The sequence below is a fragment of the Eleutherodactylus coqui genome, unplaced genomic scaffold (assembly GCF_035609145.1).
Source record: "Eleutherodactylus coqui strain aEleCoq1 unplaced genomic scaffold, aEleCoq1.hap1 HAP1_SCAFFOLD_734, whole genome shotgun sequence".
Lineage (NCBI taxonomy): Eukaryota > Metazoa > Chordata > Amphibia > Anura > Eleutherodactylidae > Eleutherodactylus > Eleutherodactylus coqui.
Genome location: NW_027102014.1, coordinates 1 through 27,087, shown reverse-complemented (window position 1 = coordinate 27,087; position 27,087 = coordinate 1). Strand labels below are relative to the sequence as shown.

General features: G+C 38.5%; 15 non-coding genes across 15 annotated transcripts; all 15 read left to right on the top strand.

Moving 5' to 3' along the window:
* The first annotated feature begins 341 nt into the window (after positions 1 to 341).
* On the top strand, positions 342 to 414 carry TRNAT-UGU (transfer RNA threonine (anticodon UGU)). The gene has a single exon. It is a non-coding gene; the product is annotated as a tRNA-Thr (tRNA).
* Positions 415 to 5,170: 4,756 nt separating this feature from the next.
* On the top strand, positions 5,171 to 5,243 carry TRNAT-UGU (transfer RNA threonine (anticodon UGU)). Its single transcript has one exon. It is a non-coding gene; the product is annotated as a tRNA-Thr (tRNA).
* Positions 5,244 to 6,782: 1,539 nt separating this feature from the next.
* Positions 6,783 to 6,855, top strand: TRNAT-UGU (transfer RNA threonine (anticodon UGU)). Its single transcript has one exon. It is a non-coding gene; the product is annotated as a tRNA-Thr (tRNA).
* Positions 6,856 to 8,392: 1,537 nt separating this feature from the next.
* Positions 8,393 to 8,465, top strand: TRNAT-UGU (transfer RNA threonine (anticodon UGU)). Its single transcript has one exon. It is a non-coding gene; the product is annotated as a tRNA-Thr (tRNA).
* Positions 8,466 to 10,003: 1,538 nt separating this feature from the next.
* Positions 10,004 to 10,076, top strand: TRNAT-UGU (transfer RNA threonine (anticodon UGU)). Its single transcript has one exon. It is a non-coding gene; the product is annotated as a tRNA-Thr (tRNA).
* Positions 10,077 to 11,613: 1,537 nt separating this feature from the next.
* On the top strand, positions 11,614 to 11,686 carry TRNAT-UGU (transfer RNA threonine (anticodon UGU)). Its single transcript has one exon. It is a non-coding gene; the product is annotated as a tRNA-Thr (tRNA).
* A 1,538-nt stretch (positions 11,687 to 13,224) lies between these two features.
* On the top strand, positions 13,225 to 13,297 carry TRNAT-UGU (transfer RNA threonine (anticodon UGU)). Its single transcript has one exon. It is a non-coding gene; the product is annotated as a tRNA-Thr (tRNA).
* A 1,538-nt stretch (positions 13,298 to 14,835) lies between these two features.
* TRNAT-UGU (transfer RNA threonine (anticodon UGU)) lies at positions 14,836 to 14,908 on the top strand. Its single transcript has one exon. It is a non-coding gene; the product is annotated as a tRNA-Thr (tRNA).
* Positions 14,909 to 16,448: 1,540 nt separating this feature from the next.
* TRNAT-UGU (transfer RNA threonine (anticodon UGU)) lies at positions 16,449 to 16,521 on the top strand. The gene has a single exon. It is a non-coding gene; the product is annotated as a tRNA-Thr (tRNA).
* A 1,538-nt stretch (positions 16,522 to 18,059) lies between these two features.
* On the top strand, positions 18,060 to 18,132 carry TRNAT-UGU (transfer RNA threonine (anticodon UGU)). Its single transcript has one exon. It is a non-coding gene; the product is annotated as a tRNA-Thr (tRNA).
* A 1,538-nt stretch (positions 18,133 to 19,670) lies between these two features.
* TRNAT-UGU (transfer RNA threonine (anticodon UGU)) lies at positions 19,671 to 19,743 on the top strand. Its single transcript has one exon. It is a non-coding gene; the product is annotated as a tRNA-Thr (tRNA).
* Positions 19,744 to 21,280: 1,537 nt separating this feature from the next.
* On the top strand, positions 21,281 to 21,353 carry TRNAT-UGU (transfer RNA threonine (anticodon UGU)). The gene has a single exon. It is a non-coding gene; the product is annotated as a tRNA-Thr (tRNA).
* Positions 21,354 to 22,890: 1,537 nt separating this feature from the next.
* On the top strand, positions 22,891 to 22,963 carry TRNAT-UGU (transfer RNA threonine (anticodon UGU)). Its single transcript has one exon. It is a non-coding gene; the product is annotated as a tRNA-Thr (tRNA).
* A 1,537-nt stretch (positions 22,964 to 24,500) lies between these two features.
* TRNAT-UGU (transfer RNA threonine (anticodon UGU)) lies at positions 24,501 to 24,573 on the top strand. Its single transcript has one exon. It is a non-coding gene; the product is annotated as a tRNA-Thr (tRNA).
* A 1,537-nt stretch (positions 24,574 to 26,110) lies between these two features.
* TRNAT-UGU (transfer RNA threonine (anticodon UGU)) lies at positions 26,111 to 26,183 on the top strand. Its single transcript has one exon. It is a non-coding gene; the product is annotated as a tRNA-Thr (tRNA).
* The last annotated feature ends 904 nt before the right edge of the window (positions 26,184 to 27,087 follow it).

The following is a 27,087-nucleotide window of genomic DNA, read 5'->3' as shown; positions in this document are numbered from 1 at the left end:
AGCGCTTTGCTTTTAAACCTGCAATTTGAATCAAGGAAGGAAAAAGTCCTTCAAAACTTTTTCTGTTCAACCCTCTGACTATTAAATCCTCAACTAATATAAAGCAGTGCTGCACCAGGGAATGAAAAACTGCTCCAGGCTTTATATTTCATCCCAAGAATTGGACTCTTAGCACGACCAAACTTTCTTTGAGTTTCGCAATTTTTTCGACTTGTGTATTTGAGGATGGCCGCATGATCTTTTCAGGAAGCATGGGTTCATTCCTACTTATGACATTCTAAGATTTTTGAAAAAGGAATATAGAATTGGTCAAAAATATTGTGGGACTCTTTCAAAATGCAGGCTTCATAGCTCAGGGGTTAGAGCACTGGTCTTGTAAACCAGGGGTCGTGAGTTCGATTCTCACTGAGGCCAAATTTTCTTAGTAAAGGCTATCGTGAACATCAAACCTTCTGAAAGTGGTTTTTGCCTATGAGAAAGCATCTTTCAACACTTTCTCTTTACAGCCCTCTGAATGCCAAAATCAAAAAGTCGAGATTTTATAGTCCTTTAATCTCACTTCAACAATTAAGCTCTTAACATGACCCAATTCTCTTCTGGTTGCAGAAAATTTTCATCGCCATGTAGGTCACTGTGACTGCATGCTCTTACCCTGGGAGCGAGACCTTGAATGCCACTTTACACAGGTGGGATATACCTTGAATGGAATGTGTTATCAGAACAATACCTATTGCTTGAATCAAAGTTTGATGTCACGCATAATTTTTAAATAATTTTAATGATTTGGGAAATTAAAATCTTGCAGTTTTCACTCTTTCCACCTAGCCCTATTATTCTGCTCTGTAGAAATCGCTTTTTAGTAGTGATCTGATTGTCATTACAGGCAGAATTACAAATATAGATAAAACCTTTTGTATTAATCAAAATGGATCACACCATTCACATTAGATCATGTGCACAACTCACTCAAACCTTTACTTGCAGGATTCCCTTAACACAGGTTAGCACATGCTTGGAGCACACTATCAGACGAACAATGCCTTCTCTCCCGTCTATTGTTTTGAAGCGCTTTTAGTTGCTTGCTTAGTCAAAAAAGATAAACCTTTTTTGTTGATGCTTACGATGATCTTTGGTATCTCACCAAAATCTGCAAGCTGCCGAATGGTTGAGCGGTCTGGGGGACTACGTTCAGGTTGTATGCTCTCCTGGACTTGTGGGTTCAAATACCGCTTCTGGCAGCTCAGTTTTGCTTAAATATTACCCAGGATGTTTTAGCAATTGCTACATGAAAATATTTTCAGAATAAAAAGACCTTCTGGTAAGAATGAAGAAAAAGGATTGTAGTGCCAAGCAGCACGAGGATTACCGAGGCATTAAGAATAACTGGGGCTTAACATCTTAGTCTAGGCTGATGGTGAAAAGAGCTGTTTTGGAACCATGTTAGTAGAACCAATGTGGCTGTTCTCAAGAAGCTAAATATTCTAGTACATAAGATGCTTTTTAATGGTGAATTGATGTTACTACCAGCTTTCAAATCTGCTTAGGGTTTTTTCAACAGGGTTCTATCAGAACATAACTAAAAGAAAAGATATGCACACATACTGGGCTGATGTGAGCGCTTTGCTTTTAAACCTGCAATTTGAATCAAGGAAGGAAAAAGTCCTTCAAAACTTTTTCTGTTCAACCCTCTGACTATTAAATCCTCAACTAATATAAAGCAGTGCTGCACCAGGGAATGAAAAACTGCTCCAGGCTTTATATTTCATCCCAAGAATTGGACTCTTAGCACGACCAAACTTTCTTTGAGTTTCGCAATTTTTTCGACTTGTGTATTTGAGGATGGCCGCATGATCTTTTCAGGAAGCATGGGTTCATTCCTACTTATGACATTCTAAGATTTTTGAAAAAGGAATATAGAATTGGTCAAAAATATTGTGGGACTGTTTCAAAATGCAGGCTTCATAGCTCAGGGGTTAGAGCACTGGTCTTGTAAACCAGGGGGTCGTGAGTTCGATTCTCACTGAGGCCAAATTTTCTTAGTAAAGGCTATCGTGAACATCAAACCTTCTGAAAGTGGTTTTTGCCTATGAGAAAGCATCTTTCAACACTTTCTCTTTACAGCCCTCTGAATGCCAAAATCAAAAAGTCGAGATTTTATAGTCCTTTAATCTCACTTCAACAATTAAGCTCTTAACATGACCCAATTCTCTTCTGGTTGCAGAAAATTTTCATCGCCATGTAGGTCACTGTGACTGCATGCTCTTACCCTGGGAGCGAGACCTTGAATGCCACTTTACACAGGTGGGATATACCTTGAATGGAATGTGTTATCAGAACAATACCTATTGCTTGAATCAAAGTTTGATGTCACGCATAATTTTTAAATAATTTTAATGATTTGGGAAATTAAAATCTTGCAGTTTTCACTCTTTCCACCTAGCCCTATTATTCTGCTCTGTAGAAATCGCTTTTTAGTAGTGATCTGATTGTCATTACAGGCAGAATTACAAATATAGATAAAACCTTTTGTATTAATCAAAATGGATCACACCATTCACATTAGATCATGTGCACAACTCACTCAAACCTTTACTTGCAGGATTCCCTTAACACAGGTTAGCACATGCTTGGAGCACACTATCAGACGAACAATGCCTTCTCTCCCGTCTATTGTTTTGAAGCGCTTTTAGTTGCTTGCTTAGTCAAAAAAGATAAACTTTTTTGTTGATGCTTACGATGATCTTTGGTATCTCACCAAAATCTGCAAGCTGCCGAATGGTTGAGCGGTCTGGGGGACTACGTTCAGGTTGTATGCTCTCCTGGACTTGTGGGTTCAAATACCGCTTCTGGCAGCTCAGTTTTGCTTAAATATTACCCAGGATGTTTTAGCAATTGCTACATGAAAATATTTTCAGAATAAAAAGACCTTCTGGTAAGAATGAAGAAAAAGGATTGTAGTGCCAAGCAGCACGAGGATTACCGAGGCATTAAGAACTGGGGCTTAACATCTTAGTCTAGGCTGATGGTGAAAAGAGCTGTTTTGGAACCATGTTAGTAGAACCAATGTGGCTGTTCTCAAGAAGCTAAATATTCTAGTACATAAGATGCTTTTTAATGGTGAATTGATGTTACTACCAGCTTTCAAATCTGCTTAGGTTTTTTCAACAGGGTTCTATCAGAACATAACTAAAAGAAAAGATATGCACACATACTGGGCTGATGTGAGCGCTTTGCTTTTAAAACCTGCAATTTGAATCAAGGAAGGAAAAAGTCCTTCAAAACTTTTTCTGTTCAACCCTCTGACTATTAAATCCTCAACTAATATAAAGCAGTGCTGCACCAGGGAATGAAAAACTGCTCCAGGCTTTATATTTCATCCCAAGAATTGGACTCTTAGCACGACCAAACTTTCTTTGAGTTTCGCAATTTTTTCGACTTGTGTATTTGAGGATGGCCGCATGATCTTTTCAGGAAGCATGGGTTCATTCCTACTTATGACAATTCTAAGATTTTTGAAAAAGGAATATAGAATTGGTCAAAAATATTGTGGGACTGTTTCAAAATGCAGGCTTCATAGCTCAGGGGTTAGAGCACTGGTCTTGTAAACCAGGGGTCGTGAGTTCGATTTCTCACTGAGGCCAAATTTTCTTAGTAAAGGCTATCGTGAACATCAAACCTTCTGAAAGTGGTTTTTGCCTATGAGAAAGCATCTTTCAACACTTTCTCTTTACAGCCCTCTGAATGCCAAAATCAAAAAGTCGAGATTTTATAGTCCTTTAATCTCACTTCAACAATTAAGCTCTTAACATGACCCAATTCTCTTCTGGTTGCAGAAAATTTTCATCGCCATGTAGGTCACTGTGACTGCATGCTCTTACCCTGGAGCGAGACCTTGAATGCCACTTTACACAGGTGGGATATACCTTGAATGGAATGTGTTATCAGAACAATACCTATTGCTTGAATCAAAGTTTGATGTCACGCATAATTTTTAAATAATTTTAATGATTTGGGAAATTAAAATCTTGCAGTTTTCACTCTTTCCACCTAGCCCTATTATTCTGCTCTGTAGAAATCGCTTTTAGTAGAGATCTGATTGTCATTACAGGCAGAATTACAAATATAGATAAAACCTTTTGTATTAATCAAAATGGATCACACCCATTCACATTAGATCATGTGCACAACTCACTCAAACCTTTACTTGCAGGATTCCCTTAACACAGGTTAGCACATGCTTGGAGCACACTATCAGACGAACAATGCCTTCTCTCCCGTCTATTGTTTGAAGCGCTTTTAGTTGCTTGCTTAGTCAAAAAGATAAACCTTTTTTGTTGATGCTTACGATGATCTTTGGTATCTCACCAAAATCTGCAAGCTGCCGAATGGTTGAGCGGTCTGGGGGACTACGTTCAGGTTGTATGCTCTCCTGGACTTGTGGGTTCAAATACCGCTTCTGCAGCTCAGTTTTGCTTAAATATTACCCAGGATGTTTTAGCAATTGCTACATGAAAATATTTTCAGAATAAAAAGACCTTCTGGTAAGAATGAAGAAAAAGGATTGTAGTGCCAAGCAGCACGAGGATTACCGAGGCATTAAGAACTGGGGCTTAACATCTTAGTCTAGGCTGATGGTGAAAAGAGCTGTTTTGGAACCATGTTAGTAGAACCAATGTGGCTGTTCTCAAGAAGCTAAATATTCTAGTACATAAGATGCTTTTTAATGGTGAATTGATGTTACTACCAGCTTTCAAATCTGCTTAGGTTTTTTCAACAGGGTTCTATCAGAACATAACTAAAGAAAGATATGCACACATACTGGGCTGATGTGAGCGCTTTGCTTTAAACCTGCAATTTGAATCAAGGAAGGAAAAAGTCCTTCAAAACTTTTTCAGTTCAACCCTCTGACTATTAAATCCTCAACTAATATAAAGCAGTGCTGCACCAGGGAATGAAAAACTGCTCCAGGCTTTATATTTCATCCCAAGAATTGGACTCTTAGCACGACCAAACTTTCTTTGAGTTTCGCAATTTTTTCGACTTGTGTATTTGAGATGGCCGCATTATCTTTTCAGGAAGCATGGGTTCATTCCTACTTATGACATTCTAAGATTTTTGAAAAAGGAATATAGAATTGGTCAAAAATATTGTGGGACTGTTTCAAAATGCAGGCTTCATAGCTCAGGGGTTAGAGCACTGGTCTTGTAAACCAGGGGTCGTGAGTTCGATTCTCACTGAGGCCAAATTTTCTTAGTAAAGGCTATCGTGAACATCAAAACCTTCTGAAAGTGGTTTTTGCCTATGAGAAAGCATCTTTCAACACTTTCTCTTTACAGCCCTCTGAATGCCAAAATCAAAAAGTCGAGATTTTATAGTCCTTTAATCTCACTTCAACAATTAAGCTCTTAACATGACCCAATTCTCTTCTGGTTGCAGAAAATTTTCATCGCCATGTAGGTCACTGTGACTGCATGCTCTTACCCGTGGGAGCGAGACCTTGAATGCCACTTTACACAGGTGGGATATACCTTGAATGGAATGTGTTATCAGAACAATACCTATTGCTTGAATCAAAGTTTGATGTCACGCATAATTTTTAAATAATTTTAATGATTTGGGAAATTAAAATCTTGCAGTTTTCACTCTTTCCACCTAGCCCTATTATTCTGCTCTGTAGAAATCGCTTTTTAGTAGTGATCTGATTGTCATTACAGGCAGAATTACAAATATAGATAAAACCTTTTGTATTAATCAAAATGGATCACACCATTCACATTAGATCATGTGCACAACTCACTCAAACCTTTACTTGCAGGATTCCCTTAACACAGGTTAGCACATGCTTGGAGCACACTATCAGACGAACAATGCCTTCTCTCCCGTCTATTGTTTTGAAGCGCTTTTAGTTGCTTGCTTAGTCAAAAAAGATAAACCTTTTTTGTTGATGCTTACGATGATCTTTGGTATCTCACCAAAATCTGCAAGCTGCCGAATGGTTGAGCGGTCTGGGGGACTACGTTCAGGTTGTTGCTCTCCTGGACTTGTGGGTTCAAATACCGCTTCTGGCAGCTCAGTTTTGCTTAAATATTACCCAGGATGTTTTAGCAATTGCTACGATGAAAATATTTTCAGAATAAAAAGACCTTCTGGTAAGAATGAAGAAAAAGGATTGTAGTGCCAAGCAGCACGAGGATTACCGAGGCATTAAGAACTGGGGCTTAACATCTTAGTCTAGGCTGATGGTGAAAAGAGCTGTTTTGGAACCATGTTAGTAGAACCAATGTGGCTGTTCTCAAGAAGCTAAATATTCTAGTACATAAGATGCTTTTTAATGGTGAATTGATGTTACTACCAGCTTTCAAATCTGCTTAGGTTTTTTCAACAGGGTTCTATCAGAACATAACTAAAAGAAAAGATATGCACACATACTGGGCTGATGTGAGCGCTTTGCTTTTAAACCTGCAATTTGAATCAAGGAAGGAAAAAGTCCTTCAAAACTTTTTCTGTTCAACCCTCTGACTATTAAATCCTCAACTAATATAAAGCAGTGCTGCACCAGGGAATGAAAAACTGCTCCAGGCTTTATATTTCATCCCAAGAATTGGACTCTTAGCACGACCAAACTTTCTTTGAGTTTCGCAATTTTTTCGACTTGTGTATTTGAGGATGGCCGCATGATCTTTTCAGGAAGCATGGGTTCATTCCTACTTATGACATTCTAAGATTTTTGAAAAAGGAATATAGAATTGGTCAAAAATATTGTGGGACTGTTTCAAAATGCAGGCTTCATAGCTCAGGGGTTAGAGCACTGGTCTTGTAAACCAGGGGTCGTGAGTTCGATTCTCACTGAGGCCAAATTTTCTTAGTAAAGGCTATCGTGAACATCAAACCTTCTGAAAGTGGTTTTTGCCTATGAGAAAGCATCTTTCAACACTTTCTCTTTACAGCCCTCTGAATGCCAAAATCAAAAAGTCGAGATTTTATAGTCCTTTAATCTCACTTCAACAATTAAGCTCTTAATGACCCAATTCTCTTCTGGTTGCAGAAAATTTTCATCGCCATGTAGGTCACTGTGACTGCATGCTCTTACCCTGGGAGCGAGACCTTGAATGCCACTTTACACAGGTGGGATATACCTTGAATGGAATGTGTTATCAGAACAATACCTATTGCTTGAATCAAAGTTTGATGTCACGCATAATTTTTAAATAATTTTAATGATTTGGGAAATTAAAATCTTGCAGTTTTCACTCTTTCCACCTAGCCCTATTATTCTGCTCTGTAGAAATCGCTTTTTAGTAGTGATCTGATTGTCATTACAGGCAGAATTACAAATATAGATAAAACCTTTTGTATTAATCAAAATGGATCACACCATTCACATTAGATCATGTGCACAACTCACTCAAACCTTTACTTGCAGGATTCCCTTAACACAGGTTAGCACATGCTTGGAGCACACTATCAGACGAACAATGCCTTCTCTCCCGTCTATTGTTTTGAAGCGCTTTTAGTTGCTTGCTTAGTCAAAAAAGATAAACCTTTTTTGTTGATGCTTACGATGATCTTTGGTATCTCACCAAAATCTGCAAGCTGCCGAATGGTTGAGCGGTCTGGGGGACTACGTTCAGGTTGTATGCTCTCCTGGACTTGTGGGTTCAAATACCGCTTCTGGCAGCTCAGTTTTGCTTAAATATTACCCAGGATGTTTTAGCAATTGCTACATGAAAATATTTTCAGAATAAAAAGACCTTCTGGTAAGAATGAAGAAAAAGGATTGTAGTGCCAAGCAGCACGAGGATTACCGAGGCATTAAGAACTGGGGCTTAACATCTTAGTCTAGGCTGATGGTGAAAAGAGCTGTTTTGGAACCATGTTAGTAGAACCAATGTGGCTGTTCTCAAGAAGCTAAATATTCTAGTACATAAGATGCTTTTTAATGGTGAATTGATGTTACTACCAGCTTTCAAATCTGCTTAGGTTTTTTCCAACAGGGTTCTATCAGAACATAACTAAAAGAAAAGATATGCACACATACTGGGCTGATGTGAGCGCTTTGCTTTTAAACCTGCAATTTGAATCAAGGAAGGAAAAAGTCCTTCAAAACTTTTTCTGTTCAACCCTCTGACTATTAAATCCTCAACTAATATAAAGCAGTGCTGCACCAGGGAATGAAAAACTGCTCCAGGCTTTATATTTCATCACCAAGAATTGGACTCTTAGCACGACCAAACTTTCTTTGAGTTTCGCAATTTTTTCGACTTGTGTATTTGAGGATGGCCGCATGATCTTTTCAGGAAGCATGGGTTCATTCCTACTTATGACATTCTAAGATTTTTGAAAAAGGAATATAGAATTGGTCAAAAATATTGTGGGACTGTTTCAAAATGCAGGCTTCATAGCTCAGGGGTTAGAGCACTGGTCTTGTAAACCAGGGGTCGTGAGTTCGATTCTCACTGAGGCCAAATTTTCTTAGTAAAGGCTATCGTGAACATCAAACCTTCTGAAAGTGGTTTTTGCCTATGAGAAAGCATCTTTCAACACTTTCTCTTTACAGCCCTCTGAATGCCAAAATCAAAAAGTCGAGATTTTATAGTCCTTTAATCTCACTTCAACAATTAAGCTCTTAACATGACCCAATTCTCTTCTGGTTGCAGAAAATTTTCATCGCCATGTAGGTCACTGTGACTGCATGCTCTTACCCTGGGAGCGAGACCTTGAATGCCACTTTACACAGGTGGGATATACCTTGAATGGAATGTGTTATCAGAACAATACCTATTGCTTGAATCAAAGTTTGATGTCACGCATAATTTTTAAATAATTTTAATGATTTGGGAAATTAAAATCTTGCAGTTTTCACTCTTTCCACCTAGCCCTATTATTCTGCTCTGTAGAAATCGCTTTTTAGTAGTGATCTGATTGTCATTACAGGCAGAATTACAAATATAGATAAAACCTTTTGTATTAATCAAAATGGATCACACCATTCACATTAGATCATGTGCACAACTCACTCAAACCTTTACTTGCAGGATTCCCTTAACACAGGTTAGCACATGCTTGGAGCACACTATCAGACGAACAATGCCTTCTCTCCCGTCTATTGTTTTGAAGCGCTTTTAGTTGCTTGCTTAGTCAAAAAAGATAAACCTTTTTTGTTGATGCTTACGATGATCTTTGGTATCTCACCAAAATCTGCAAGCTGCCGAATGGTTGAGCGGTCTGGGGGACTACGTTCAGGTTGTATGCTCTCCTGGACTTGTGGGTTCAAATACCGCTTCTGGCAGCTCAGTTTTGCTTAAATATTACCCAGGATGTTTTAGCAATTGCTACATGAAAATATTTTCAGAATAAAAAGACCTTCTGGTAAGAATGAAGAAAAAGGATTGTAGTGCCAAGCAGCACGAGGATTACCGAGGCATTAAGAACTGGGGCTTAACATCTTAGTCTAGGCTGATGGTGAAAAGAGCTGTTTTGGAACCATGTTAGTAGAACCAATGTGGCTGTTCTCAAGAAGCTAAATATTCTAGTACATAAGATGCTTTTTAATGGTGAATTGATGTTACTACCAGCTTTCAAATCTGCTTAGGTTTTTTCCAACAGGGTTCTATCAGAACATAACTAAAAGAAAAGATATGCACACATACTGGGCTGATGTGAGCGCTTTGCTTTTAAACCTGCAATTTGAATCAAGGAAGGAAAAAGTCCTTCAAAACTTTTTCTGTTCAACCCTCTGACTATTAAATCCTCAACTAATATAAAGCAGTGCTGCACCAGGGAATGAAAAACTGCTCCAGGCTTTATATTTCATCCCAAGAATTGGACTCTTAGCACGACCAAACTTTCTTTGAGTTTCGCAATTTTTTCGACTTGTGTATTTGAGGATGGCCGCATGATCTTTTCAGGAAGCATGGGTTCATTCCTACTTATGACATTCTAAGATTTTTGAAAAAGGAATATAGAATTGGTCAAAAATATTGTGGGACTGTTTCAAAATGCAGGCTTCATAGCTCAGGGGTTAGAGCACTGGTCTTGTAAACCAGGGGTCGTGAGTTCGATTCTCACTGAGGCCAAATTTTCTTAGTAAAGGCTATCGTGAACATCAAACCTTCTGAAAGTGGTTTTTGCCTATGAGAAAGCATCTTTCAACACTTTCTCTTTACAGCCCTCTGAATGCCAAAATCAAAAAGTCGAGATTTTATAGTCCTTTAATCTCACTTCAACAATTAAGCTCTTAACATGACCCAATTCTCTTCTGGTTGCAGAAAATTTTCATCGCCATGTAGGTCACTGTGACTGCATGCTCTTACCCTGGGAGCGAGACCTTGAATGCCACTTTACACAGGTGGGATATACCTTGAATGGAATGTGTTATCAGAACAATACCTATTGCTTGAATCAAAGTTTGATGTCACGCATAATTTTTAAATAATTTTAATGATTTGGGAAATTAAAATCTTGCAGTTTTCACTCTTTCCACCTAGCCCTATTATTCTGCTCTGTAGAAATCGCTTTTTAGTAGTGATCTGATTGTCATTACAGGCAGAATTACAAATATAGATAAAACCTTTTGTATTAATCAAAATGGATCACACCATTCACATTAGATCATGTGCACAACTCACTCAAACCTTTACTTGCAGGATTCCCTTAACACAGGTTAGCACATGCTTGGAGCACACTATCAGACGAACAATGCCTTCTCTCCCGTCTATTGTTTTGAAGCGCTTTTAGTTGCTTGCTTAGTCAAAAAAGATAAACCTTTTTTGTTGATGCTTACGATGATCTTTGGTATCTCACCAAAATCTGCAAGCTGCCGAATGGTTGAGCGGTCTGGGGGACTACGTTCAGGTTGTATGCTCTCCTGGACTTGTGGGTTCAAATACCGCTTCTGGCAGCTCAGTTTTGCTTAAATATTACCCAGGATGTTTTAGCAATTGCTACATGAAAATATTTTCAGAATAAAAAGACCTTCTGGTAAGAATGAAGAAAAAGGATTGTAGTGCCAAGCAGCACGAGGATTACCGAGGCATTAAGAACTGGGGCTTAACATCTTAGTCTAGGCTGATGGTGAAAAGAGCTGTTTTGGAACCATGTTAGTAGAACCAATGTGGCTGTTCTCAAGAAGCTAAATATTCTAGTACATAAGATGCTTTTTAATGGTGAATTGATGTTACTACCAGCTTTCAAATCTGCTTAGGTTTTTTCAACAGGGTTCTATCAGAACATAACTAAAAGAAAAGATATGCACACATACTGGGCTGATGTGAGCGCTTTGCTTTTAAACCTGCAATTTGAATCAAGGAAGGAAAAAGTCCTTCAAAACTTTTTCTGTTCAACCCTCTGACTATTAAATCCTCAACTAATATAAAGCAGTGCTGCACCAGGGAATGAAAAACTGCTCCAGGCTTTATATTTCATCCCAAGAATTGGACTCTTAGCACGACCAAACTTTCTTTGAGTTTCGCAATTTTTTCGACTTGTGTATTTGAGGATGGCCGCATGATCTTTTCAGGAAGCATGGGTTCATTCCTACTTATGACATTCTAAGATTTTTGAAAAAGGAATATAGAATTGGTCAAAAATATTGTGGGACTGTTTCAAAATGCAGGCTTCATAGCTCAGGGGTTAGAGCACTGGTCTTGTAAACCAGGGGTCGTGAGTTCGATTCTCACTGAGGCCAAATTTTCTTAGTAAAGGCTATCGTGAACATCAAACCTTCTGAAAGTGGTTTTTGCCTATGAGAAAGCATCTTTCAACACTTTCTCTTTACAGCCCTCTGAATGCCAAAATCAAAAAGTCGAGATTTTATAGTCCTTTAATCTCACTTCAACAATTAAGCTCTTAACATGACCCAATTCTCTTCTGGTTGCAGAAAATTTTCATCGCCATGTAGGTCACTGTGACTGCATGCTCTTACCCTGGGAGCGAGACCTTGAATGCCACTTTACACAGGTGGGATATACCTTGAATGGAATGTGTTATCAGAACAATACCTATTGCTTGAATCAAAGTTTGATGTCACGCATAATTTTTAAATAATTTTAATGATTTGGGAAATTAAAATCTTGCAGTTTTCACTCTTTCCACCTAGCCCTATTATTCTGCTCTGTAGAAATCGCTTTTTAGTAGTGATCTGATTGTCATTACAGGCAGAATTACAAATATAGATAAAACCTTTTGTATTAATCAAAATGGATCACACCATTCACATTAGATCATGTGCACAACTCACTCAAACCTTTACTTGCAGGATTCCCTTAACACAGGTTAGCACATGCTTGGAGCACACTATCAGACGAACAATGCCTTCTCTCTCCGTCTATTGTTTTGAAGCGCTTTTAGTTGCTTGCTTAGTCAAAAAAGATAAACCTTTTTTGTTGATGCTTACGATGATCTTTGGTATCTCACCAAAATCTGCAAGCTGCCGAATGGTTGAGCGGTCTGGGGGACTACGTTCAGGTTGTATGCTCTCCTGGACTTGTGGGTTCAAATACCGCTTCTGGCAGCTCAGTTTTGCTTAAATATTACCCAGGATGTTTTAGCAATTGCTACATGAAAATATTTTCAGAATAAAAAGACCTTCTGGTAAGAATGAAGAAAAAGGATTGTAGTGCCAAGCAGCACGAGGATTACCGAGGCATTAAGAACTGGGGCTTAACATCTTAGTCTAGGCTGATGGTGAAAAGAGCTGTTTTGGAACCATGTTAGTAGAACCAATGTGGCTGTTCTCAAGAAGCTAAATATTCTAGTACATAAGATGCTTTTTAATGGTGAATTGATGTTACTACCAGCTTTCAAATCTGCTTAGGTTTTTTCAACAGGGTTCTATCAGAACATAACTAAAAGAAAAGATATGCACACATACTGGGCTGATGTGAGCGCTTTGCTTTTAAACCTGCAATTTGAATCAAGGAAGGAAAAAGTCCTTCAAAACTTTTTCTGTTCAACCCTCTGACTATTAAATCCTCAACTAATATAAAGCAGTGCTGCACCAGGGAATGAAAAACTGCTCCAGGCTTTATATTTCATCCCAAGAATTGGACTCTTAGCACGACCAAACTTTCTTTGAGTTTCGCAATTTTTTCGACTTGTGTATTTGAGGATGGCCGCATGATCTTTTCAGGAAGCATGGGTTCATTCCTACTTATGACATTCTAAGATTTTTGAAAAAGGAATATAGAATTGGTCAAAAATATTGTGGGACTGTTTCAAAATGCAGGCTTCATAGCTCAGGGGTTAGAGCACTGGTCTTGTAAACCAGGGGTCGTGAGTTCGATTCTCACTGAGGCCAAATTTTCTTAGTAAAGGCTATCGTGAACATCAAACCTTCTGAAAGTGGTTTTTGCCTATGAGAAAGCATCTTTCAACACTTTCTCTTTACAGCCCTCTGAATGCCAAAATCAAAAAGTCGAGATTTTATAGTCCTTTAATCTCACTTCAACAATTAAGCTCTTAACATGACCCAATTCTCTTCTGGTTGCAGAAAATTTTCATCGCCATGTAGGTCACTGTGACTGCATGCTCTTACCCTGGGAGCGAGACCTTGAATGCCACTTTACACAGGTGGGATATACCTTGAATGGAATGTGTTATCAGAACAATACCTATTGCTTGAATCAAAGTTTGATGTCACGCATAATTTTTAAATAATTTTAATGATTTGGGAAATTAAAATCTTGCAGTTTTCACTCTTTCCACCTAGCCCTATTATTCTGCTCTGTAGAAATCGCTTTTTAGTAGTGATCTGATTGTCATTACAGGCAGAATTACAAATATAGATAAAACCTTTTGTATTAATCAAAATGGATCACACCATTCACATTAGATCATGTGCACAACTCACTCAAACCTTTACTTGCAGGATTCCCTTAACACAGGTTAGCACATGCTTGGAGCACACTATCAGACGAACAATGCCTTCTCTCCCGTCTATTGTTTTGAAGCGCTTTTAGTTGCTTGCTTAGTCAAAAAAGATAAACCTTTTTTGTTGATGCTTACGATGATCTTTGGTATCTCACCAAAATCTGCAAGCTGCCGAATGGTTGAGCGGTCTGGGGGACTACGTTCAGGTTGTATGCTCTCCTGGACTTGTGGGTTCAAATACCGCTTCTGGCAGCTCAGTTTTGCTTAAATATTACCCAGGATGTTTTAGCAATTGCTACATGAAAATATTTTCAGAATAAAAAGACCTTCTGGTAAGAATGAAGAAAAAGGATTGTAGTGCCAAGCAGCACGAGGATTACCGAGGCATTAAGAACTGGGGCTTAACATCTTAGTCTAGGCTGATGGTGAAAAGAGCTGTTTTGGAACCATGTTAGTAGAACCAATGTGGCTGTTCTCAAGAAGCTAAATATTCTAGTACATAAGATGCTTTTTAATGGTGAATTGATGTTACTACCAGCTTTCAAATCTGCTTAGGTTTTTTCCAACAGGGTTCTATCAGAACATAACTAAAAGAAAAGATATGCACACATACTGGGCTGATGTGAGCGCTTTGCTTTTAAACCTGCAATTTGAATCAAGGAAGGAAAAAGTCCTTCAAAACTTTTTCTGTTCAACCCTCTGACTATTAAATCCTCAACTAATATAAAGCAGTGCTGCACCAGGGAATGAAAAACTGCTCCAGGCTTTATATTTCATCCCAAGAATTGGACTCTTAGCACGACCAAACTTTCTTTGAGTTTCGCAATTTTTTCGACTTGTGTATTTGAGGATGGCCGCATGATCTTTTCAGGAAGCATGGGTTCATTCCTACTTATGACATTCTAAGATTTTTGAAAAAGGAATATAGAATTGGTCAAAAATATTGTGGGACTGTTTCAAAATGCAGGCTTCATAGCTCAGGGGTTAGAGCACTGGTCTTGTAAACCAGGGGTCGTGAGTTCGATTCTCACTGAGGCCAAATTTTCTTAGTAAAGGCTATCGTGAACATCAAACCTTCTGAAAGTGGTTTTTGCCTATGAGAAAGCATCTTTCAACACTTTCTCTTTACAGCCCTCTGAATGCCAAAATCAAAAAGTCGAGATTTTATAGTCCTTTAATCTCACTTCAACAATTAAGCTCTTAACATGACCCAATTCTCTTCTGGTTGCAGAAAATTTTCATCGCCATGTAGGTCACTGTGACTGCATGCTCTTACCCTGGGAGCGAGACCTTGAATGCCACTTTACACAGGTGGGATATACCTTGAATGGAATGTGTTATCAGAACAATACCTATTGCTTGAATCAAAGTTTGATGTCACGCATAATTTTTAAATAATTTTAATGATTTGGGAAATTAAAATCTTGCAGTTTTCACTCTTTCCACCTAGCCCTATTATTCTGCTCTGTAGAAATCGCTTTTTAGTAGTGATCTGATTGTCATTACAGGCAGAATTACAAATATAGATAAAACCTTTTGTATTAATCAAAATGGATCACACCATTCACATTAGATCATGTGCACAACTCACTCAAACCTTTACTTGCAGGATTCCCTTAACACAGGTTAGCACATGCTTGGAGCACACTATCAGACGAACAATGCCTTCTCTCTCCCGTCTATTGTTTTGAAGCGCTTTTAGTTGCTTGCTTAGTCAAAAAAGATAAACCTTTTTTGTTGATGCTTACGATGATCTTTGGTATCTCACCAAAATCTGCAAGCTGCCGAATGGTTGAGCGGTCTGGGGGACTACGTTCAGGTTGTATGCTCTCCTGGACTTGTGGGTTCAAATACCGCTTCTGGCAGCTCAGTTTTGCTTAAATATTACCCAGGATGTTTTAGCAATTGCTACATGAAAATATTTTCAGAATAAAAAGACCTTCTGGTAAGAATGAAGAAAAAGGATTGTAGTGCCAAGCAGCACGAGGATTACCGAGGCATTAAGAACTGGGGCTTAACATCTTAGTCTAGGCTGATGGTGAAAAGAGCTGTTTTGGAACCATGTTAGTAGAACCAATGTGGCTGTTCTCAAGAAGCTAAATATTCTAGTACATAAGATGCTTTTTAATGGTGAATTGATGTTACTACCAGCTTTCAAATCTGCTTAGGTTTTTTCCAACAGGGTTCTATCAGAACATAACTAAAAGAAAAGATATGCACACATACTGGGCTGATGTGAGCGCTTTGCTTTTAAACCTGCAATTTGAATCAAGGAAGGAAAAAGTCCTTCAAAACTTTTTCTGTTCAACCCTCTGACTATTAAATCCTCAACTAATATAAAGCAGTGCTGCACCAGGGAATGAAAAACTGCTCCAGGCTTTATATTTCATCCCAAGAATTGGACTCTTAGCACGACCAAACTTTCTTTGAGTTTCGCAATTTTTTCGACTTGTGTATTTGAGGATGGCCGCATGATCTTTTCAGGAAGCATGGGTTCATTCCTACTTATGACATTCTAAGATTTTTGAAAAAGGAATATAGAATTGGTCAAAAATATTGTGGGACTGTTTCAAAATGCAGGCTTCATAGCTCAGGGGTTAGAGCACTGGTCTTGTAAACCAGGGGTCGTGAGTTCGATTCTCACTGAGGCCAAATTTTCTTAGTAAAGGCTATCGTGAACATCAAACCTTCTGAAAGTGGTTTTTGCCTATGAGAAAGCATCTTTCAACACTTTCTCTTTACAGCCCTCTGAATGCCAAAATCAAAAAGTCGAGATTTTATAGTCCTTTAATCTCACTTCAACAATTAAGCTCTTAACATGACCCAATTCTCTTCTGGTTGCAGAAAATTTTCATCGCCATGTAGGTCACTGTGACTGCATGCTCTTACCCTGGGAGCGAGACCTTGAATGCCACTTTACACAGGTGGGATATACCTTGAATGGAATGTGTTATCAGAACAATACCTATTGCTTGAATCAAAGTTTGATGTCACGCATAATTTTTAAATAATTTTAATGATTTGGGAAATTAAAATCTTGCAGTTTTCACTCTTTCCACCTAGCCCTATTATTCTGCTCTGTAGAAATCGCTTTTTAGTAGTGATCTGATTGTCATTACAGGCAGAATTACAAATATAGATAAAACCTTTTGTATTAATCAAAATGGATCACACCATTCACATTAGATCATGTGCACAACTCACTCAAACCTTTACTTGCAGGATTCCCTTAACACAGGTTAGCACATGCTTGGAGCACACTATCAGACGAACAATGCCTTCTCTCCCGTCTATTGTTTTGAAGCGCTTTTAGTTGCTTGCTTAGTCAAAAAAGATAAACCTTTTTTGTTGATGCTTACGATGATCTTTGGTATCTCACCAAAATCTGCAAGCTGCCGAATGGTTGAGCGGTCTGGGGGACTACGTTCAGGTTGTATGCTCTCCTGGACTTGTGGGTTCAAATACCGCTTCTGGCAGCTCAGTTTTGCTTAAATATTACCCAGGATGTTTTAGCAATTGCTACATGAAAATATTTTCAGAATAAAAAGACCTTCTGGTAAGAATGAAGAAAAAGGATTGTAGTGCCAAGCAGCACGAGGATTACCGAGGCATTAAGAACTGGGGCTTAACATCTTAGTCTAGGCTGATGGTGAAAAGAGCTGTTTTGGAACCATGTTAGTAGAACCAATGTGGCTGTTCTCAAGAAGCTAAATATTCTAGTACATAAGATGCTTTTTAATGGTGAATTGATGTTACTACCAGCTTTCAAATCTGCTTAGGTTTTTTCCAACAGGGTTCTATCAGAACATAACTAAAAGAAAAGATATGCACACATACTGGGCTGATGTGAGCGCTTTGCTTTTAAACCTGCAATTTGAATCAAGGAAGGAAAAAGTCCTTCAAAACTTTTTCTGTTCAACCCTCTGACTATTAAATCCTCAACTAATATAAAGCAGTGCTGCACCAGGGAATGAAAAACTGCTCCAGGCTTTATATTTCATCCCAAGAATTGGACTCTTAGCACGACCAAACTTTCTTTGAGTTTCGCAATTTTTTCGACTTGTGTATTTGAGGATGGCCGCATGATCTTTTCAGGAAGCATGGGTTCATTCCTACTTATGACATTCTAAGATTTTTGAAAAAGGAATATAGAATTGGTCAAAAATATTGTGGGACTGTTTCAAAATGCAGGCTTCATAGCTCAGGGGTTAGAGCACTGGTCTTGTAAACCAGGGGTCGTGAGTTCGATTCTCACTGAGGCCAAATTTTCTTAGTAAAGGCTATCGTGAACATCAAACCTTCTGAAAGTGGTTTTTGCCTATGAGAAAGCATCTTTCAACACTTTCTCTTTACAGCCCTCTGAATGCCAAAATCAAAAAGTCGAGATTTTATAGTCCTTTAATCTCACTTCAACAATTAAGCTCTTAACATGACCCAATTCTCTTCTGGTTGCAGAAAATTTTCATCGCCATGTAGGTCACTGTGACTGCATGCTCTTACCCTGGGAGCGAGACCTTGAATGCCACTTTACACAGGTGGGATATACCTTGAATGGAATGTGTTATCAGAACAATACCTATTGCTTGAATCAAAGTTTGATGTCACGCATAATTTTTAAATAATTTTAATGATTTGGGAAATTAAAATCTTGCAGTTTTCACTCTTTCCACCTAGCCCTATTATTCTGCTCTGTAGAAATCGCTTTTTAGTAGTGATCTGATTGTCATTACAGGCAGAATTACAAATATAGATAAAACCTTTTGTATTAATCAAAATGGATCACACCATTCACATTAGATCATGTGCACAACTCACTCAAACCTTTACTTGCAGGATTCCCTTAACACAGGTTAGCACATGCTTGGAGCACACTATCAGACGAACAATGCCTTCTCTCCCGTCTATTGTTTTGAAGCGCTTTTAGTTGCTTGCTTAGTCAAAAAAGATAAACCTTTTTTGTTGATGCTTACGATGATCTTTGGTATCTCACCAAAATCTGCAAGCTGCCGAATGGTTGAGCGGTCTGGGGGACTACGTTCAGGTTGTATGCTCTCCTGGACTTGTGGGTTCAAATACCGCTTCTGGCAGCTCAGTTTTGCTTAAATATTACCCAGGATGTTTTAGCAATTGCTACATGAAAATATTTTCAGAATAAAAAGACCTTCTGGTAAGAATGAAGAAAAAGGATTGTAGTGCCAAGCAGCACGAGGATTACCGAGGCATTAAGAACTGGGGCTTAACATCTTAGTCTAGGCTGATGGTGAAAAGAGCTGTTTTGGAACCATGTTAGTAGAACCAATGTGGCTGTTCTCAAGAAGCTAAATATTCTAGTACATAAGATGCTTTTTAATGGTGAATTGATGTTACTACCAGCTTTCAAATCTGCTTAGGTTTTTTCCAACAGGGTTCTATCAGAACATAACTAAAAGAAAAGATATGCACACATACTGGGCTGATGTGAGCGCTTTGCTTTTAAACCTGCAATTTGAATCAAGGAAGGAAAAAGTCCTTCAAAACTTTTTCTGTTCAACCCTCTGACTATTAAATCCTCAACTAATATAAAGCAGTGCTGCACCAGGGAATGAAAAACTGCTCCAGGCTTTATATTTCATCCCAAGAATTGGACTCTTAGCACGACCAAACTTTCTTTGAGTTTCGCAATTTTTTCGACTTGTGTATTTGAGGATGGCCGCATGATCTTTTCAGGAAGCATGGGTTCATTCCTACTTATGACATTCTAAGATTTTTGAAAAAGGAATATAGAATTGGTCAAAAATATTGTGGGACTGTTTCAAAATGCAGGCTTCATAGCTCAGGGGTTAGAGCACTGGTCTTGTAAACCAGGGGTCGTGAGTTCGATTCTCACTGAGGCCAAATTTTCTTAGTAAAGGCTATCGTGAACATCAAACCTTCTGAAAGTGGTTTTTGCCTATGAGAAAGCATCTTTCAACACTTTCTCTTTACAGCCCTCTGAATGCCAAAATCAAAAAGTCGAGATTTTATAGTCCTTTAATCTCACTTCAACAATTAAGCTCTTAACATGACCCAATTCTCTTCTGGTTGCAGAAAATTTTCATCGCCATGTAGGTCACTGTGACTGCATGCTCTTACCCTGGGAGCGAGACCTTGAATGCCACTTTACACAGGTGGGATATACCTTGAATGGAATGTGTTATCAGAACAATACCTATTGCTTGAATCAAAGTTTGATGTCACGCATAATTTTTAAATAATTTTAATGATTTGGGAAATTAAAATCTTGCAGTTTTCACTCTTTCCACCTAGCCCTATTATTCTGCTCTGTAGAAATCGCTTTTTAGTAGTGATCTGATTGTCATTACAGGCAGAATTACAAATATAGATAAAACCTTTTGTATTAATCAAAATGGATCACACCATTCACATTAGATCATGTGCACAACTCACTCAAACCTTTACTTGCAGGATTCCCTTAACACAGGTTAGCACATGCTTGGAGCACACTATCAGACGAACAATGCCTTCTCTCCCGTCTATTGTTTTGAAGCGCTTTTAGTTGCTTGCTTAGTCAAAAAAGATAAACCTTTTTTGTTGATGCTTACGATGATCTTTGGTATCTCACCAAAATCTGCAAGCTGCCGAATGGTTGAGCGGTCTGGGGGACTACGTTCAGGTTGTATGCTCTCCTGGACTTGTGGGTTCAAATACCGCTTCTGGCAGCTCAGTTTTGCTTAAATATTACCCAGGATGTTTTAGCAATTGCTACATGAAAATATTTTCAGAATAAAAAGACCTTCTGGTAAGAATGAAGAAAAAGGATTGTAGTGCCAAGCAGCACGAGGATTACCGAGGCATTAAGAACTGGGGCTTAACATCTTAGTCTAGGCTGATGGTGAAAAGAGCTGTTTTGGAACCATGTTAGTAGAACCAATGTGGCTGTTCTCAAGAAGCTAAATATTCTAGTACATAAGATGCTTTTTAATGGTGAATTGATGTTACTACCAGCTTTCAAATCTGCTTAGGTTTTTTCAACAGGGTTCTATCAGAACATAACTAAAAGAAAAGATATGCACACATACTGGGCTGATGTGAGCGCTTTGCTTTTAAACCTGCAATTTGAATCAAGGAAGGAAAAAGTCCTTCAAAACTTTTTCTGTTCAACCCTCTGACTATTAAATCCTCAACTAATATAAAGCAGTGCTGCACCAGGGAATGAAAAACTGCTCCAGGCTTTATATTTCATCCCAAGAATTGGACTCTTAGCACGACCAAACTTTCTTTGAGTTTCGCAATTTTTTCGACTTGTGTATTTGAGGATGGCCGCATGATCTTTTCAGGAAGCATGGGTTCATTCCTACTTATGACATTCTAAGATTTTTGAAAAAGGAATATAGAATTGGTCAAAAATATTGTGGGACTGTTTCAAAATGCAGGCTTCATAGCTCAGGGGTTAGAGCACTGGTCTTGTAAACCAGGGGTCGTGAGTTCGATTCTCACTGAGGCCAAATTTTCTTAGTAAAGGCTATCGTGAACATCAAACCTTCTGAAAGTGGTTTTTGCCTATGAGAAAGCATCTTTCAACACTTTCTCTTTACAGCCCTCTGAATGCCAAAATCAAAAAGTCGAGATTTTATAGTCCTTTAATCTCACTTCAACAATTAAGCTCTTAACATGACCCAATTCTCTTCTGGTTGCAGAAAATTTTCATCGCCATGTAGGTCACTGTGACTGCATGCTCTTACCCTGGGAGCGAGACCTTGAATGCCACTTTACACAGGTGGGATATACCTTGAATGGAATGTGTTATCAGAACAATACCTATTGCTTGAATCAAAGTTTGATGTCACGCATAATTTTTAAATAATTTTAATGATTTGGGAAATTAAAATCTTGCAGTTTTCACTCTTTCCACCTAGCCCTATTATTCTGCTCTGTAGAAATCGCTTTTTAGTAGTGATCTGATTGTCATTACAGGCAGAATTACAAATATAGATAAAACCTTTTGTATTAATCAAAATGGATCACACCATTCACATTAGATCATGTGCACAACTCACTCAAACCTTTACTTGCAGGATTCCCTTAACACAGGTTAGCACATGCTTGGAGCACACTATCAGACGAACAATGCCTTCTCTCCCGTCTATTGTTTTGAAGCGCTTTTAGTTGCTTGCTTAGTCAAAAAAGATAAACCTTTTTTGTTGATGCTTACGATGATCTTTGGTATCTCACCAAAATCTGCAAGCTGCCGAATGGTTGAGCGGTCTGGGGGACTACGTTCAGGTTGTATGCTCTCCTGGACTTGTGGGTTCAAATACCGCTTCTGGCAGCTCAGTTTTGCTTAAATATTACCCAGGATGTTTTAGCAATTGCTACATGAAAATATTTTCAGAATAAAAAGACCTTCTGGTAAGAATGAAGAAAAAGGATTGTAGTGCCAAGCAGCACGAGGATTACCGAGGCATTAAGAACTGGGGCTTAACATCTTAGTCTAGGCTGATGGTGAAAAGAGCTGTTTTGGAACCATGTTAGTAGAACCAATGTGGCTGTTCTCAAGAAGCTAAATATTCTAGTACATAAGATGCTTTTTAATGGTGAATTGATGTTACTACCAGCTTTCAAATCTGCTTAGGTTTTTTCAACAGGGTTCTATCAGAACATAACTAAAAGAAAAGATATGCACACATACTGGGCTGATGTGAGCGCTTTGCTTTTAAACCTGCAATTTGAATCAAGGAAGGAAAAAGTCCTTCAAAACTTTTTCTGTTCAACCCTCTGACTATTAAATCCTCAACTAATATAAAGCAGTGCTGCACCAGGGAATGAAAAACTGCTCCAGGCTTTATATTTCATCCCAAGAATTGGACTCTTAGCACGACCAAACTTTCTTTGAGTTTCGCAATTTTTTCGACTTGTGTATTTGAGGATGGCCGCATGATCTTTTCAGGAAGCATGGGTTCATTCCTACTTATGACATTCTAAGATTTTTGAAAAAGGAATATAGAATTGGTCAAAAATATTGTGGGACTGTTTCAAAATGCAGGCTTCATAGCTCAGGGGTTAGAGCACTGGTCTTGTAAACCAGGGGTCGTGAGTTCGATTCTCACTGAGGCCAAATTTTCTTAGTAAAGGCTATCGTGAACATCAAACCTTCTGAAAGTGGTTTTTGCCTATGAGAAAGCATCTTTCAACACTTTCTCTTTACAGCCCTCTGAATGCCAAAATCAAAAAGTCGAGATTTTATAGTCCTTTAATCTCACTTCAACAATTAAGCTCTTAACATGACCCAATTCTCTTCTGGTTGCAGAAAATTTTCATCGCCATGTAGGTCACTGTGACTGCATGCTCTTACCCTGGGAGCGAGACCTTGAATGCCACTTTACACAGGTGGGATATACCTTGAATGGAATGTGTTATCAGAACAATACCTATTGCTTGAATCAAAGTTTGATGTCACGCATAATTTTTAAATAATTTTAATGATTTGGGAAATTAAAATCTTGCAGTTTTCACTCTTTCCACCTAGCCCTATTATTCTGCTCTGTAGAAATCGCTTTTTAGTAGTGATCTGATTGTCATTACAGGCAGAATTACAAATATAGATAAAACCTTTTGTATTAATCAAAATGGATCACACCATTCACATTAGATCATGTGCACAACTCACTCAAACCTTTACTTGCAGGATTCCCTTAACACAGGTTAGCACATGCTTGGAGCACACTATCAGACGAACAATGCCTTCTCTCCCGTCTATTGTTTTGAAGCGCTTTTAGTTGCTTGCTTAGTCAAAAAAGATAAACCTTTTTTGTTGATGCTTACGATGATCTTTGGTATCTCACCAAAATCTGCAAGCTGCCGAATGGTTGAGCGGTCTGGGGGACTACGTTCAGGTTGTATGCTCTCCTGGACTTGTGGGTTCAAATACCGCTTCTGGCAGCTCAGTTTTGCTTAAATATTACCCAGGATGTTTTAGCAATTGCTACATGAAAATATTTTCAGAATAAAAAGACCTTCTGGTAAGAATGAAGAAAAAGGATTGTAGTGCCAAGCAGCACGAGGATTACCGAGGCATTAAGAACTGGGGCTTAACATCTTAGTCTAGGCTGATGGTGAAAAGAGCTGTTTTGGAACCATGTTAGTAGAACCAATGTGGCTGTTCTCAAGAAGCTAAATATTCTAGTACATAAGATGCTTTTTAATGGTGAATTGATGTTACTACCAGCTTTCAAATCTGCTTAGGTTTTTTCAACAGGGTTCTATCAGAACATAACTAAAAGAAAAGATATGCACACATACTGGGCTGATGTGAGCGCTTTGCTTTTAAACCTGCAATTTGAATCAAGGAAGGAAAAAGTCCTTCAAAACTTTTTCTGTTCAACCCTCTGACTATTAAATCCTCAACTAATATAAAGCAGTGCTGCACCAGGGAATGAAAAACTGCTCCAGGCTTTATATTTCATCCCAAGAATTGGACTCTTAGCACGACCAAACTTTCTTTGAGTTTCGCAATTTTTTCGACTTGTGTATTTGAGGATGGCCGCATGATCTTTTCAGGAAGCATGGGTTCATTCCTACTTATGACATTCTAAGATTTTTGAAAAAGGAATATAGAATTGGTCAAAAATATTGTGGGACTGTTTCAAAATGCAGGCTTCATAGCTCAGGGGTTAGAGCACTGGTCTTGTAAACCAGGGGTCGTGAGTTCGATTCTCACTGAGGCCAAATTTTCTTAGTAAAGGCTATCGTGAACATCAAACCTTCTGAAAGTGGTTTTTGCCTATGAGAAAGCATCTTTCAACACTTTCTCTTTACAGCCCTCTGAATGCCAAAATCAAAAAGTCGAGATTTTATAGTCCTTTAATCTCACTTCAACAATTAAGCTCTTAACATGACCCAATTCTCTTCTGGTTGCAGAAAATTTTCATCGCCATGTAGGTCACTGTGACTGCATGCTCTTACCCTGGGAGCGAGACCTTGAATGCCACTTTACACAGGTGGGATATACCTTGAATGGAATGTGTTATCAGAACAATACCTATTGCTTGAATCAAAGTTTGATGTCACGCATAATTTTTAAATAATTTTAATGATTTGGGAAATTAAAATCTTGCAGTTTTCACTCTTTCCACCTAGCCCTATTATTCTGCTCTGTAGAAATCGCTTTTTAGTAGTGATCTGATTGTCATTACAGGCAGAATTACAAATATAGATAAAACCTTTTGTATTAATCAAAATGGATCACACCATTCACATTAGATCATGTGCACAACTCACTCAAACCTTTACTTGCAGGATTCCCTTAACACAGGTTAGCACATGCTTGGAGCACACTATCAGACGAACAATGCCTTCTCTCCCGTCTATTGTTTTGAAGCGCTTTTAGTTGCTTGCTTAGTCAAAAAAGATAAACCTTTTTTGTTGATGCTTACGATGATCTTTGGTATCTCACCAAAATCTGCAAGCTGCCGAATGGTTGAGCGGTCTGGGGGACTACGTTCAGGTTGTATGCTCTCCTGGACTTGTGGGTTCAAATACCGCTTCTGGCAGCTCAGTTTTGCTTAAATATTACCCAGGATGTTTTAGCAATTGCTACATGAAAATATTTTCAGAATAAAAAGACCTTCTGGTAAGAATGAAGAAAAAGGATTGTAGTGCCAAGCAGCACGAGGATTACCGAGGCATTAAGAACTGGGGCTTAACATCTTAGTCTAGGCTGATGGTGAAAAGAGCTGTTTTGGAACCATGTTAGTAGAACCAATGTGGCTGTTCTCAAGAAGCTAAATATTCTAGTACATAAGATGCTTTTTAATGGTGAATTGATGTTACTACCAGCTTTCAAATCTGCTTAGGTTTTTTCAACAGGGTTCTATCAGAACATAACTAAAAGAAAAGATATGCACACATACTGGGCTGATGTGAGCGCTTTGCTTTTAAACCTGCAATTTGAATCAAGGAAGGAAAAAGTCCTTCAAAACTTTTTCTGTTCAACCCTCTGACTATTAAATCCTCAACTAATATAAAGCAGTGCTGCACCAGGGAATGAAAAACTGCTCCAGGCTTTATATTTCATCCCAAGAATTGGACTCTTAGCACGACCAAACTTTCTTTGAGTTTCGCAATTTTTTCGACTTGTGTATTTGAGGATGGCCGCATGATCTTTTCAGGAAGCATGGGTTCATTCCTACTTATGACATTCTAAGATTTTTGAAAAAGGAATATAGAATTGGTCAAAAATATTGTGGGACTGTTTCAAAATGCAGGCTTCATAGCTCAGGGGTTAGAGCACTGGTCTTGTAAACCAGGGGTCGTGAGTTCGATTCTCACTGAGGCCAAATTTTCTTAGTAAAGGCTATCGTGAACATCAAACCTTCTGAAAGTGGTTTTTGCCTATGAGAAAGCATCTTTCAACACTTTCTCTTTACAGCCCTCTGAATGCCAAAATCAAAAAGTCGAGATTTTATAGTCCTTTAATCTCACTTCAACAATTAAGCTCTTAACATGACCCAATTCTCTTCTGGTTGCAGAAAATTTTCATCGCCATGTAGGTCACTGTGACTGCATGCTCTTACCCTGGGAGCGAGACCTTGAATGCCACTTTACACAGGTGGGATATACCTTGAATGGAATGTGTTATCAGAACAATACCTATTGCTTGAATCAAAGTTTGATGTCACGCATAATTTTTAAATAATTTTAATGATTTGGGAAATTAAAATCTTGCAGTTTTCACTCTTTCCACCTAGCCCTATTATTCTGCTCTGTAGAAATCGCTTTTTAGTAGTGATCTGATTGTCATTACAGGCAGAATTACAAATATAGATAAAACCTTTTGTATTAATCAAAATGGATCACACCATTCACATTAGATCATGTGCACAACTCACTCAAACCTTTACTTGCAGGATTCCCTTAACACAGGTTAGCACATGCTTGGAGCACACTATCAGACGAACAATGCCTTCTCTCCCGTCTATTGTTTTGAAGCGCTTTTAGTTGCTTGCTTAGTCAAAAAAGATAAACCTTTTTTGTTGATGCTTACGATGATCTTTGGTATCTCACCAAAATCTGCAAGCTGCCGAATGGTTGAGCGGTCTGGGGGACTACGTTCAGGTTGTATGCTCTCCTGGACTTGTGGGTTCAAATACCGCTTCTGGCAGCTCAGTTTTGCTTAAATATTACCCAGGATGTTTTAGCAATTGCTACATGAAAATATTTTCAGAATAAAAAGACCTTCTG